Consider the following 15,592-nt stretch of genomic DNA (forward strand, 5'->3'; position numbering starts at 1 on the left):
CTTTTCAGGAACTAATCAGAAGGATTTTATGCAGATATGAATATAATGTTAATGTAGTTAGAAAAGCAATTGAAAGTGAAAAACTGAAAAAATGAGAAGTAGCTAATAGTATGAGATAGAACATATTTCATATATGCAGTTATTTAAAGCAACTTTGAAACAATATATGAATGGACCTAGTAGATGTTGAAGAGATGAAGAGATGGAAAGAATACACAGAAGAACTGTACAAAAAAGGTCTTAATGAACCATATTTCTACCATGGTGTGGTCAGTCACCTAAAGACAGACATTCTGTAGTGTGAAGTCAAGTGGGCCTTAGGAAGCACAGCTGTTAATAAAGCTAGTGAATGTGATGGAATTCCAGTAGGAGTATATTCAGAACCCTAAAGCGTGTTGCCATCAAAGTGATGCATTCAATATGGCACCAAATCTGGAAGATCCAGCAGTGGCCACAGGACTGGAAAAGGCCAATCCTCATCCCAATTCCTAAGAAGGGTAGTAGTAAAGAATGTGCTAACCATTAAACAATTGAACTCATCTCTTACGCTAGGAAGGGCATGCTTAAAATCTTGCATGCTAGGCTTTAGCATTATATGAACCAAGAAATTCCAGATTTCCAAGCTGGATTTAGAAAAGGAAGAGGAACCAGAGATCAAACTACCAGCATTCGCTGGATCACAAGGGAATTCCAGAAAAACATCTACCTCTGTTTTGTTGACTACACTAAAGACTTTGAATGTGTGGATCATAACAAACTGTGGAAAGCTCTTAAAGAAATGGGAATGCCAGACCATTTTACCTGTCTCCTGAGAAACCTGTATGTGGGTCAAGAAGCAATAGTTAGAACCCTGTATGGAACAACTGTGGGTTCATGACTGAGAAAAGAGTACAAAGGGCTGTCTGCTATCACCCTGTTTATTTAACATATATGCTGAGCACATCATGAGAAATGCTGGGCTGGATGAGTTAAAATGGAATCAAGATAGGTGGGAGAAACACCAACAACCTCAGACATGTGGATGAAAGCACTCTAATGGCAGAAAGTGAAGAGGAACTAAAGAGTCTCTTGATGAGGGCGAAGGAGGAGAGTGAAATAACTAGCTTAAATCTAAAAAAAAAAAAAAAAAGCTAAGATCATGATATCTGGCCCCTTTACTTCATGGCAAATAGAAGGGGGAAAGGTGGAAGTAGTGACAGATTTCCTCTTCTTGGGCTCTAAAATCACTGTGGGTGATGACTGCAGCTATGAAATCAGAAGACAATTGCTTCTTGGTACGAAAGCTATGACAAAACTAGACAATGTGCTGAAAAGCAGAGACATTACTCTGCTGACAAAGTTCCATATAATCAAGGCTATGGTCTTCCCTGTGGTCACATATGATTGTGAGAGCTGGACTGTACAGAAGGTAGAGCACCAAAGAATTGATTCCTTCGAACTGGGGTGCTGGAGAAGACTCCTGAAAGTCCCTTGGACAGCACGGAGATCAAACCAGTCAGTCTTCAGGGAAATAAACCTTGAATACATGTTGGAAGGACTGATGCTGAAGCTCCAGTATTTAAGTCATCTGATGTGAACAACTGACTAATTGGAAAAGTCCCTGTTGCTGGAAAGATTGAAGGCAGAAGAACAGGGGAGATGGCTGGATGGCATCACTAATGGAATGAACATGAACTTGGGCAAACTTTGGGAGATGGTGAAAGACAGCAAAGCCTGGTGAGCTGTAGTCCATGGGGTCACAAAGAATTGGACACAACTGGGCACCTGAACAACAACAATGAATGGATTAAAATAGAGACATAGTGCTTTCACCAGTGTTTTTATAAATAATCGAAAGAGCACGAAATCTTACAAATAATACTGTCTAGGTGGGAGTTCTGAATTAGGTTTTGAGTTTCCTTAGTTTGTTAAAGGTAGAGCAAATTTGAGACATGTCTAATATGGCAGAAGAGCTTCTATAGCCAAGGGATATATTCTGATTAGATGTGTCCTATCTGAAAAACAATTGCATATAGATTAGGGATTATCTGCACTATAGTCAAGTTGCATATTTTAAATCTTAACTGTCTGATGTACTGATTGATTCAGTTCTTACTTTTTTCCATCTATTTAAACATTTTATTTAGTCTGAGTATACTGTGACCAGAAATATTTCATACAACATGTGGAATTCATATACCCTCATTTTCCTTTAGGAAGCTTCGTTTGCCTTTCTGTATGTGGATATAATCTGCTTTAACATTGACAGTAGTATATAAAACTTGAAGAGGTCAGAAGTATTTCAAATCATGCAAACTTTAAGAAAAATGTATGCTATAAAATTGTGGGAGGAAGGAAGTGGGAAAGGTGGATGGTAAAAGAAGATTAAACTTCAAGGATGAAAATGAATTGTCCTAAAATTCCTCTATTGTTTATATAAAAAAGCAGAATGAATCCATGCATTGCTAGTTCTTATAACTTAACGAAAGTCATGGTGAAGGAAGCTAAAATGAAGATCATAGAAAGTGATAGTGACTTCAGAGGTTCAGGCAAACCCCTGAGGTCTCCAGTCTGGCATTGTCTCTGGTCTTCGAACTTAACAGGCACAGCACATCTTTGCAGTTGCTAACCCTGCTACCTGGAAAGCTCTTCTCATAGGTTTACCTTCTCCTTTTCCCCACCTTCCCTCCAATATTCACATACTCCATAATGCCTTCCCTGGTCATTTTGTGTAAAGCTGCAACTTACCTGTGATCACCCTCATCCCACTCCCCCCATGCAACACTTCCTGTTGGGCATTTCTGCTTTAGTTTCTCCTCAGCACTTCACATGGCCCAGCATAATTAGGTAGACATAGATAGATTTTTAGATAGATAGATAGCAGGTCAATATTTTTTTTTCTGCAGTTTATTCTCCTGTTCAGAAAAGCCTCATGGGGGCAGAGACTGATGTGTGTTTTGTCACTGATTTATTCCCAGCACCTATGATGGTGCATGACATACAATGGTGATAAATAAACATTCGCTGCCTGATTGATCAACCAAATGAAGGAATTAGTGATTGACTTAAGATTGAAAATTATGGATAAGGCTTGAAGTTTAAAACTGGTACACAAAAAGAAAATATAAATGACAGTTTCATGGACTACTCTAGTCAGAGAATCTTTCTCTAACATTTTTAAAGTAATAAATTTAGGGTTAATAAAGAGATTTTATTATACACTGGAACAGGATCCATGTGAAAATACCTTAATGAAATTTTAGATAAATCAGTGAGGACAATGTGTAATGAGATTTAATAGAAATGGGTATTTTTCATAGATAAAACTAATCTCTGAATTGTCACTGTGATAGATAGTCCTGCAACTATAAAGCAACATCTGATGCTACTGATGGTAGCCGACTCTTGGGCTAAATGAAGCATGATGCCCTACTGTGACAAATCCAATTAATCTATTTATTCAACAAAATTTATTGAATATTTTTAAATAAATAGCATACCTAAGCAACAATGGGGATTATTTTGGCATTCTTTTGCATGAGGTGGTTCTGAAGAGACTTGCATGTTCTGAAGAGACTTGCATATTCTGAGTTCCAGAATTTCACTTTAGTACCTAGTTTTGTCCCCCTCAAAGTATTGTAAATGTCTAACTTGTTACAGCTTCAGTTTTTGTGGAAAGAAAGTCAATACAAATAATTGAAATTGAAATTGAAATTGACTTAACCAACCCACAATCATAAGTAAGATAACATGAATGGAATTTTTTTCCTCCTCTTGATGCTGAGTCATTCTCATATGCTATTTCTTACTCCAGTTGCCCCTCTCTACACAGAGGTTTGTGTTTGAAAAGTAACTGCCTCATGGTTTTCCTGTTATTGTGAGATCTCTGCTAGCATGCCATTATGCAAAACTCAAAAAAGAAATAAAAATTTTCAATAGCTGTGCAGAGCTTTAAATACTACCCTTATTTTTAATTTCTTGCAAGAAATCTTTGTGATAAAAAAAGAAGAAAAAATGAGTAAGTTTTCTCTCTTTTAATGTATGATGCAGAATGTCTGCAGCATTTAGAAATAACCTAGGAAATACTTTTTGTTTTTTAAATCTTGTGAGATTATAGAAAACACATTAATTCTAGCAGAATTTTGTTTTCGCAGGATAAATATTTTCTTTTTTTTTTTCCAACTACAATTTTATTTTATTTTTAAACTTTACAAAATTGTATTAGTTTTGCCAAATATCAAAATGAATCCACCACAGGTATACATGTGTTCCCCATCACGAACCCTCCTCCATCCACCCTCCCCATACCATCCCTCTGGGTCGTCCCAGTGCACCAGCCCCAATCATCCCGTATCATGCACTGAACCTGGACTGGCAACTCGTTTCATACATGATATTTTACATGTTTCAATGTCATTCTCCCAAATCTTCCCACCCTCTCCCTCTCCCACAGAGTCCATAAGACTGTTCTATACATCAGTATCTCTTTTGCTGTCTCGTACACAGGGTTATTGTTACCATCTTTCTAAATTCCATATATATGCGTTAGTATACTGTATTGGTGTTTTTCTTTCTCACTTACTTCACTCTGTATAATAGGCTCCTGTTTCATCCACCTCATTAGAACTGATTCAAATGTATTCTTTTTAATGGCTGAGTAATACTCCATTGTGTATATGTACCAAAGCTTTCTTATCCATTCAGTTGCTTCCATGTCCTGGCTATTATAAACAGTGCTGCGATGAACATTGGCGTACACGTGTCTCTTTCCCTTCTGGTTTCCTCAGTGTGTATGCCCAGCAGTGGGATTGCTGGATCATAAGGCAGTTCTATTTCCAGTTTTTTAAGGAATCTCCACACTGTTCTCCATAGTGGCTGTACTAGTTTGCATTCCCACCAACAGTGTAAGAGGGTGCCCTTTTCTCCACACCCTCTCCAGCATTTATTGCTTGTAGACTTTTGGATCGCAGCCATTCTGACTGGCGTGAAATGGTACCTCATAGTGGTTTTGATTTGCATTTCTCTGATAATGAGTGATGTTGAGCATCTTTTCATGTGTTTGTTAGCCATCTGTATGTCTTCTTTGGAGAAATGTCTATTTAGTTCTTTGGCCCATTTTTTGATTGGGTCATTTATTTTTCTGGAGTTGAGCTGTAGGAGTTGCTTGTATATTTCTGAGATTGTATATTTTTGAGATTAGTTGTTTGTCAGTTGCTTCATTTGCTATTATTTTTTCCCATTCTGAAGGTTGTCTTTTCACCTTGCTTATAGTTTCCTTTGATATGCAGAAGCTTTTAAGGTTAATTAGGTCCCATTTGTTTATTTTTGTTTTTATTTCCAATATTCTGGGAGGTGGGTCATAGAGGATCCTGCTGTGATGTACGTCAGAGAGTGTTTTGCCTATGTTTTCTTCTAGGAGTTTTATAGTTTCTGGTCTTACATTTAGGTCTTTAATCCATTTTGAGTTTATTTTTGTGAATGGTGTTAGAAAGTGTTCTAGTTTCATTCTTTTACAAGTGGTTGACCAGATTTCCCAACACCACTTGTTAAAGAGATTGTCTTTAATCCATTGTATATTCTTGCCTCCTTTGTCAAAGATAAGGTGTCCATATGTGCGTGGATTTATCTCTGGGTTTTCTATTTTGTTCCATTGATCTATACTTCTGTCTTTGTGCCAGTACCATACTGTCTTGATAACTGTGGCTTTGTAGTAGAGCCAACATAGTTTTGGAAGTTTTGGCCACAGCAATCAGAGCAGAAAAAGAAATAAAAGGAATCCAAATTGGAAATGAAGAAGTAAAATTCTCACTATTTGCAGATGACATGATCCTCTACATAGAAAACCCTAAATATTTTCTTAAATACAGTCCCTGGCACAGGTGAAGTCATTTCTTCTATAGTATTTGTTTATTTTTATACAAAATCTATCCCTTAATTTCAATTTTTTTTTTCTCATATATGGCATGGAAGGTAGAAATTATGTGTGTGCTGTGCTCAGCACAGCTCTGACTGACTGTTTGGGACCCTATGGACTGTAGCCCACCAGATTCATCTGTCCATGGGATTCTCCAGGCTAGAATACTACAGTGGGTTGCCATGCTCTCCTCCAGGGGATCTTCTTGACCTAGGTATCTAATCCACATCTCCTGCATTGCAGATGGATTCTTTACCCACTGAGCACCTGGAAAGCCTAGAAATTATGCTAGAAGCTAAAAAAAAAAAAAGAGAGAGAGAGAGAAATATATGAATGAAACATTCTTTAATCCCATCAAATAGCATGGATTTCAAATAAAACAGGAAGGAACTGAGGCCATTCAAAGAGACCTGTGGGAAAATTTCTTTGTAAGAAAACATGTAAAGTATACTGTAAAACTTTATGAAAAAAATAACCTTTTCTGTTACCAATAAAACCCCTTGCCTTGAAAGAAACATTGGCTGTTTAATGAAAAGAAAGTGATTTTTTAAAATGTACATAAATATGGAGAATAATATAAGACACACTCTGATAAATAGTAGGTTAAAAACAAACATCCACTTTGAATTTTTTCCTAAAGAATGTAACATTGTAAACTTTGCTCCATCCATTTCTGGTAGAGAAGCCTCTCTAAATACTAGTATGAATTATTGTTTGTTTGTTAAGTATATACATGTAGTTAACAATGTAATGTATTGCTTTCATATTTTTAATGTATGTAATTGACATCATTCCATACAACACCTTCTACAACTTTTTTATTAATAGTATGTTTTTGAAATTAATCAATTCATATCTGTAGTTCTATCATTTATATGTGTATCAGATAGTCCATTGCAAGAACATGTCACAATTTATTTAATCCTTCTCCAGTTTATAGACATTTAGATAGTTTCAGTTTTTCTCTGTGCTTCAGTAATCACTCACATACATTCTTCCCCATGTACTGGGATAGGCTTTCTCTGGAGTGTACACTTGTGAGAGGACTTTTTTGGTCTTAGAGAATGAACCTTTAAATTTATTATAAATTAACTACCTGCCCTGTGAGTTGCACCTATTTATATAACTAAAAGAGTCCCTTTTGCTGTAGTCAGAGCTTCTCATAGACTTTTGTGCTATATTCTGAGGGACATTTGAAATTTGTGATGAATTTTTGTTTGTCCTAATTATTGGATAGTGCTACTGGTGTTAAGGTGGTGGGGTTCAGGAATATGAGATGACTGATGTCAAAGCTGAAGCTCCAGTAATTTGGCCACCTGATGCAAAGAGCTGACTCATTGAAAAAGACCTTGATGCTGGGAAAGATGGAAGGGAGGATAAGGGGATGACAGAGGATGAGAAGTTTGGATGGCATCACCAATTCAATGGACATGAGGCTGAGCAAGCTCCAGAAGATGGTGAAGGACAGGGAAGCCTGGAGTGCTGTAGTCCCTGGGGTTGCAAAGGGTGAGACGTGACTGAGAGGCTGAACAACAACCCTGGATATGACAGTCCCCCATGAGAAAATTAATTTTGCTCCTTAAACAAATTTTGAAAGCATAACTGAACATTGATAGAAATAAGGGAAAACAACTCAAATCTGTATTTAATTATCAGGGCTATCATGTATCTTAGACTTCCCTGGTGGCTCAGACGATAAAGCGTCTATCTACAAGGCAGGAGACCCGGGTTCAAGCCCTGGGTTGGAAGAATCCTCTGGAGAAGGAAATGGCAATCCACTCCAGTATTATTGCCTGGAAAATCCCATGGACAGAGGAGCCTGCTAGGCTAGAGTCTATGAGGTCACAAAGAGTCGGACAACAACCCTGGATATGACAGTCCCCCATGAGAAAAATCATTTTGCTCCTCAAACAAATTTTGAAAGCATAACTGAACATTCTTAGAAATAAGGGAAAACAACTCAAATTTGTGTGTACTTATAAGGGCTATCACATATCTTAGCTTCCATGTGAATCCAGAGAAAATTTTACTTAGTTTAACCTATGCTGAATTTTCAGTGACCAAGATCATTGTGTAAACTGTAGAAATAACTATTTTTTTGTGCATGTGTGGGAAGGTATAGATATGCACAAAAGTCACTACTTTAAAGAAACATATCACTAATGACAAAAATACCCGTGGTAATTAAATTATTCAGCAAATATAGCAGGATTGGTGTGGATTCAACATTGTCCATTTCACAGTGATACAGATGCAAATACCTGACTGACATGATGATGCCTGTCCAAGCATTTACATATGAAATTATGCAATCATATTACAAATCACTTTCTTTTATTCTTCCTTTCATGTTTTAACAGTGAGATATTATAATAGTTTGATATTATATTATTGGGTTTTTTAAAGTATAGGTAGGTAATATTGAGCTTCACAGGTGGCGCTATTGATAAAGAACCCACCTACCAATGCAGAAGATCCCTTAGTTGGGAGGATCCCCTGGAGGAGACCATGGCAACCCACTCCAGTATTCATGCCCGGAGAATCTCAATTAACAGAGGAGCCTGGTGGGTTATGGTCCACAGAGTCACAATGAGTCACACATGACTGAAGTGACTTAGCACACTCACACACACACACAAACAACACACAATAGGTAATATTACCTATGAGTCCTTTATTTGACTAACAAAGGTAATGTAATGTCCAGTACATGGTATTGACAAGACATTTTAACTTTTGGTAATTAGGTGCAGGTGAAGTATTTTATTTTTATTTTCTCAAGAATATTTAGGCTGCACTTATTTCATGTATTTAATAAACATTTTTTTTTTTCTCTTTCACGTACTGTGCTCATAAACTTTTTTTTTTTTTTTTTACTTTACAATATTGTATTGGTTTTGCCATACATCAACATGAATCCACCACGGATGTACATGTGTTCCCCATCCTGAACCCCCATCCCACCTCCCTCCTTGTACCATCCCTCTGGATCATCCCAGTACACAAGCCTCAAGCATCCTGTGTCATGCATTGAACTTGGACCGGTGACTCATTTCATATATGATATTATACATGTTTCAGTGCCATTCTCCCAAATCATCCCACCCTTTCCCTCTCCCACAGAGTCCAACAGACCGTTCTATATATCTGTGTCTCTTTTGCTGTCTCGCATGCAGGGTTATTGTTACCATCTTTCTAAATTCTCTATATATGTGTTAGTATACTGTATTGGTGTTTTTCTTTCTCACTTACTTCACTCTGTATAATAGGCTCCAGTTTCATCCACCTCATTAGAACTGATTCAAATATATATATTTTTTAATGGCTGAGTAATACTCCATTGTGTATATGTACCATAGCTTTCTTGTCCATTCATCTGCTGATGGACATCTAGGTTGCATCCATGTCCTAGCTATTATAAACAGTGCTGCGATGAACACTGGGGTACACATGTCTCTTTCAATTCTTGTTTTCTCAGTGTGTATGCCCAGTAGTGGGATTGCTAGGTTATAAGGCAGTTCTATTTCCAGTTTTTTAAGGAATCTCCACACTCTTCTTCCTAGTGGCTGTACTAGTTTGCATTCCCACCAACTGTGTAAGAGGGCTCCCTTTTCTCCACACCCTCTCCAGCATTTATTGCTTATAGACTTTTGTATCGCAGCCATTCTGACTGGCATGAAATGGTACCTCATTGTGGTTTTGATTATCAGCATTTCTCTGATAATGAGTGATGTTGAACATCTTTTTTCATGTGTTTGTTAGCCATCTGTATGTCTTCTTTGGAGAATTGTCTATTTATTTCTTTGGCCCATTTTTTGATTGGGTCATTTATTTTTCTGGAATTGAGCTGCAAGAGTTGCTTGTGTACTTTTGAGACTAATTCTTTTTCAGTTGCTTCATTTGCTATTATTATCTCCCATTTTGAAGGCCATCTTTTCACCTTCGTTATAGTTTTCTTTGTTGTGCAGAAGCTTTTAATTAGGTCCCATTTGTTTATTCTTGCTTTTATTTCCAATATTCAGGGGGGTGGGTCATAGAGGATCCGGCTGTGATTTATGTCGGAGAGTGTTTTGCCTATGTTCTCCTCTAGGAGTTTTATAGTTTCTGGTCTTACGTTTAGATCTTTAATCTATTTTGAGTTTATTTTTCTGTATGGTGTTAAAAAGTGTTCTAGTTTCATTCTTTTATAAGTGGTTGACCAGTTTTCCTGGCACCACTTGTTATAGAGATTGTATTTAATCCATTGTATATTCCAACTGTTGTTTGTTGCATTTGCAGATCATATAGTTTTGACCTTATCTTCAGGTTTCCTAGATTCTTAAGTTTCTGCCTTTTCAAACCCATTTCACAGTAGACTGTTCTTACCACTATCCTCTGGGTGGCTTCAAGCAGATGCTCCATCATTACTGCACATCTTCACCACTATCTACTGACCATCTCAGAGACCAACAGCTGTGCTCACTGTTCTCTTCAGTGTTCCATTTCTTGCCCACAAAAATGTATAATCTGGTTTTGGAGCCTATATAAGAGCTTTTGTTGCTATTACTGTTGCTTGTGTATGTGTTCAGTCTCTAAGTCATATCTAACTCTTTGCACAAGGACTCAAGCACACCAGATTTCCCTGTCATTCACTATTTCCCAGAGTTTGTTGAAATTCATGTCCATTGAATTGGTGATGCTATCTAACATCACATCATCTGCTGTCCCCTTGTCATTTTGCCTTCAATCTTTCCCAGCATGAGTCTTTTCCAATGAGACAGCTCTTTGCATCAGGAGGCCAAACTATTGGAGCTTCAGCTTCAGCATCATTCCTTCCAATGAATATTCATGGTTGATTTCTTTTAGGATCTCCTTGCAGTAGAAGGTACTCTCAAGAGTGTTCTCTGACAACCAATTTGAAAGCATCAAATCTTCAGTGCTCAGCTTTCTTTATGGTCCAACTTTCACATCCATACACGACTACTGGAAAAGCCATAGCTTTGACTATACAGACTTTTGTCAGCTTTTTAATATGCTCTCTAATTTTGCCATAACTTTCCTTCCAAGGAGTGAGTGTCTTCTAATTTCATGGCTGCAGTCACTGTTCACAGTGATTTTGGAGCCCAAGACGATATAATTTGTCACTTCTTCCACTTTTTCCCCATCTTTTGCCATGAAGAGATGGGACTAGGTGCCATGATCTTAGTTTTTGATTGTTGAGCTTTAAGCCAACTTTTTCACTCTCCTCATTCACCCTCATCAAGAGGTTCTTTAGTTCCTCTTCACTTTCTTCCATGAGTGTGGTATCCTCTGCATAACTGAGGTTGTTGATATTTCTCAGTCAAGTTGGCAATCTTGATTCCAGATTGTGACTCATCCAGCCCAGCATTTTCAGATAATATCATTGATTCAATGTAGATGAATCTGAGCAAACTCCAGGAGACAGTGAAGGACAGGGAAGCCTGGCATGCTGCAGCGCATGGGCTCACAAAGAGTCACACGTTACTTAGCTACTGAACAATAACTCTGCATTTAAGTTAAATAAACAAGGTCATAATATACAGCCTTGTTGTACTCCTTTCCCAATTTTGAATCAGTCAGTTTTTCCATGTAAGCTTCTGACTATTGCTTCTTGACCCACATACAGGTTTGTCAGGATACAGGTAAGGTGGCCTGGTATGGTTATTCTTTTATATTTTCTCTGTCATTGCTGTATATTTGAGACATGGACTTTGCCTTGAGTTGCAAACTTAGAAAGGTAATGGAATTTGAAAATACCTTTTGAAAAAGAGAAAGAGAGGTAGATTGTGTATGTGTTAAATGCCACAAGTTAAAACTACTGGTTTTCCTGGTAGTCATGTATGGTGGTGAAAATTGGACCATAAAGAAACTGAGTACAGAAGAATTGATGCTTTCAAACTGTGGTGCTGGAAAAGACTCTTGAGAATTCCTTGGACTGCAAGGAGATCAAACCAGTCAATCCTAAAGGAAATCAGTCCTGAATATTCACTGGAAGGACTGATGCTGAAGCTGAAGCTCCAATACTTTGGCCACCTGATGCAAAGAGCTGATTCATTGGAAAAGACCTTGATGCTGGGAAAGATGGAAAGCAGGAGAAGGGGATGACAAAGGACAAGATGGTTGAATGGCATCACCAACTCAATGGACAAGAGTTTGAGCAAACTCCAGGAGATGGTGAAGGATAGGGAAACCTGGAATCTATGGGCTTGGATAGAGTTGGACACAACTTAGCAAGTGTACAATAACACGTTAAAACACATATCTACTCCACATTTGAAGGGAGAATCCCTGTCCTTATGATGAAGAAGATATAGCTCAGGCTTATGAACAAGCATAACTTTATTCCTTTCCTGAGGCAAGACTGTAATTTCTTAATAACAACCCAAGGTTTCAAGTTAATGGAGCTGCCACAGAGGCAGTGAGTATAACTGAGACCCCCTAAGTGTTTATATGCTCTTGTCTTACCTATTTATTTTCATTTGTGAGTCTAGGTTGAAAGTGATAATTGTTTAATTGTGCATATTGGCTTTTTCATTTTTTAAATTTAACGTTTCACAACGTTTTTAATCTAAAAGAATGCCTCATGCTGTGATAATCAACATGATAAAATGTAAAAATAAATGAATAGTCCACATTTAAAAGATTCTTCTTATCTAGCAACAAGCCCTATCTGCTGAATGTAAACTTAATTGCAATGTATTTCCTTAATGGTCTCCTTTAATTGGTTACCCCGCTATGGTATCTTTGGAAAGTTGAAGTTCTGTAACAAAGCATAAGTGATTATTCTTACAAAGAAGATTGTAATGGTCAGAACACAGAGAAATAACATTTAACCAATAAGTGAAAATTAATATACTTTGATTTTCCTGGAGCTGAATTCTTTTTACTGTGATATTTAAAATGTATGGCAAAGAGATCACAGTTGACTGAAACTGGAATTATTTACAAAATGATAAGAAACAGGAATGTTTACCCAGAATTTCAGCCTCCTTCACTTTTCCTACATCAATCAGGGCTTTGAATTTGCAAACTCTTTGAAAACAGAAATGTATCCATCTAACTATAATGTCCATCCAACCTGTTGCTCCACTCACAAAAGGTAAACATTTATCCATATAAATGATGAAATTAGCATAATATTCTATTCTCCTCCACTCTGAGACAAAACTATATAGTGTCACTTTCTTTGCTTCTTCAAATTTGTAAAGATCATGTTATTCAAAAAAATAAAATGATCTAATGGGCCTCCAGAAATTAAGGTTTTATGTAACTTTTGTCAATTTTTACAGGACTCATCCCTGCACTCCTTTCTCCACACATTCTCCACGTTCACATTGAGAGCTGTCTCACTCTAATGCATTCACGAACCATGCATCATGTGCTTTAAACTCTGCATAAGTATTCTCTTTCTGTTCTTACCATTTTGCAGCTTTCATTTTTCACCCAACGCTTTTCAAAATAAATCTGTACCTATACAAATAGTACTTCTTGGGGGAGGAGCCAAGATGGCGGAGGAGTAGGACGGGGAGAACACTTTCTCCCCCACAAATTCATCAAAAGAGCATTTAAACGTCGAGTAAATTCCACAAAACAACTTCTGAATGCCGGCAGAGGACATCAGGCACCCAGAAAAGCAACCCAACTCTTCGAAAGGAGGTAGGAAAAAATATTAAAGACAAAAAAAGAGACAAAAGAGGGAGGGATGGAGTTCCGTCCCGGGAAGGGAATCTTAAAAAGAGAGAAGTTTCCAAACAGCAGGAAACCTTCTCACTGCCGAATCTGTGCCGAGCTTTGGAAGCACAGAGGGCAACATAACAGGGAGAAAAAATAAATAAACAATTAAAACTCACAGATTGAGAGCCCTACGGTAACTCCCCCAGCGGAGAAGCAGCACAGATGCCTGCATCCGCCATTAGCAAGCGGGGGCTGGGCAGGGAGGCGCGGCGTGGGCTGCATCGCTGAGAGTAAGAATCTGGCCTGAATACCCTGAGCGCTATCTGAGCGAAATAATTTGGGCTAGCAAACCAGACTGTGGGATATCTACCACGCGAAAAGCCAGCCCTAACCTAAGACCGCCAGGCCTGCGCACGGAACAAAGGACTGAACAGAGATAGCCGGCTGCAGACCTTCCCCCTCCGGTGACAGGCAGCCAGAGCCAGAAGGGGGCAATCGCAGCCCCAGAGAGACATTATCTATAAAACTGTAAGCAGGCTTCTTTGCTAACTAAAACTTCTTGGGGGTCGGGACGGTCAACATCTGCCTGAGAAGGTGCGCCGGTTTTACACCCAGATAACCGAGTGGCGGGGAGGCGATAAGTCGCAGCATTGGCGCTCACCAAACACCTCATCACCTGAGCTGCTCGGACCTGGGAAGAGCACAAAATGCAGGCCCAACTGAGTCTGCGCCTCTGAGCACTACCCGAGTGCCTGAACCTGAGCGGCTTGGACCTGGGAGGTGCATGCAACCCAGGGGAGCCTCGGATTGTTCCCGGCGGAACAACCTAGAGCCCGAGCAGTGTGGGCAGGGTGGCTACACGTGCCGTGAGTGGGGGCAGACCCAGGGTGGCTGAGGCACTGCGAGCCCACGCCAGTGTTATTTGTTTGCAGCATTCCTCCCTCCCTCCCCTCAGCGAAACTGAACAAGTAAGCCTAAAAAAAAAAAAAAAAAAAGTGTCCTCCACCGTCCCCTTTGTGTCAGGGCAGAAACCAGATACTGAAGAGACTAGCAAACAGAAGAAGATATAACAGAGGGAAACGCCTTGGAAGCTACAGGCAATAGACCAAAACCCTGTGGTTACTCACCACACAAGGGCCAATAAGTCCCAGGGCAAGACATACCAAGCAAATTCTCCAGCAACAAAGGAACACAGCCCTGAGCTTCAAGATACAGGCTGCCCAAAGTCACCCCAAAACTATAGACATCTCATAACTCATTACTGGACATTTCATTGCACTCCAGAGAGAAGAAATAGAGCTCCACCCACCAGAACACCGACACAATCTTCCCTAAACAGGAAACCTTGACAAGCCACCTGTACAAACCCACACAGTGAGGAAATTCCACAATAAAGAGAACTCCACAAACTGCCAGAATACAGAAAGGACACCCCAAATTCAGCAATTTAAACAAGATGAAGAGACAGAGGAATACTCAGCAGATAAAGGAACAGGATAAATGCCCACCAAACCAAACAAAAGAGGAAGAGATAGGGAATCTACCTGATAAAGAATTCCGAATAATGATAGTGAAATTGATCCAAAATCTTGAAACTAAAATGGAATCACAGATAAATAGCCTGGAGACAAGGATTGAGAAGATGCAAGAAAGGTTTAACAAGGACCTAGAAGAAATAAAAAAGAGTCAATATATAATGAATAATGCAATAAATGAAATTAAAAACACTCTGGAGGCAACAAATAGTAGATTAACAGAGGCAGAAGATAGGATTAGTGAATTAGAAGATAGAATGGTAGAAATAAATGAATCAGAGAGGATAAAAGAAAAACGAATTAAAAGAAATGAGGACAATCTCAGAGACCTCCAGGACAATATTAAACGCTACAACATTCGAATCATAGGGGTTCCAGAAGAAGAAGACAAAAAGAAAGACCATGAGAAAATACTTGAGGAGATAATAGTTGAAAACTTCCCTAAAATGGGGAAGGAAATAATCACCCAAGTCCAAGAAACCCAGAGAGT

Source organism: Bos taurus, chromosome 24, assembly GCF_002263795.3.
Source record: "Bos taurus isolate L1 Dominette 01449 registration number 42190680 breed Hereford chromosome 24, ARS-UCD2.0, whole genome shotgun sequence".
NCBI classification, from domain to species: Eukaryota; Metazoa; Chordata; class Mammalia; order Artiodactyla; family Bovidae; genus Bos; species Bos taurus.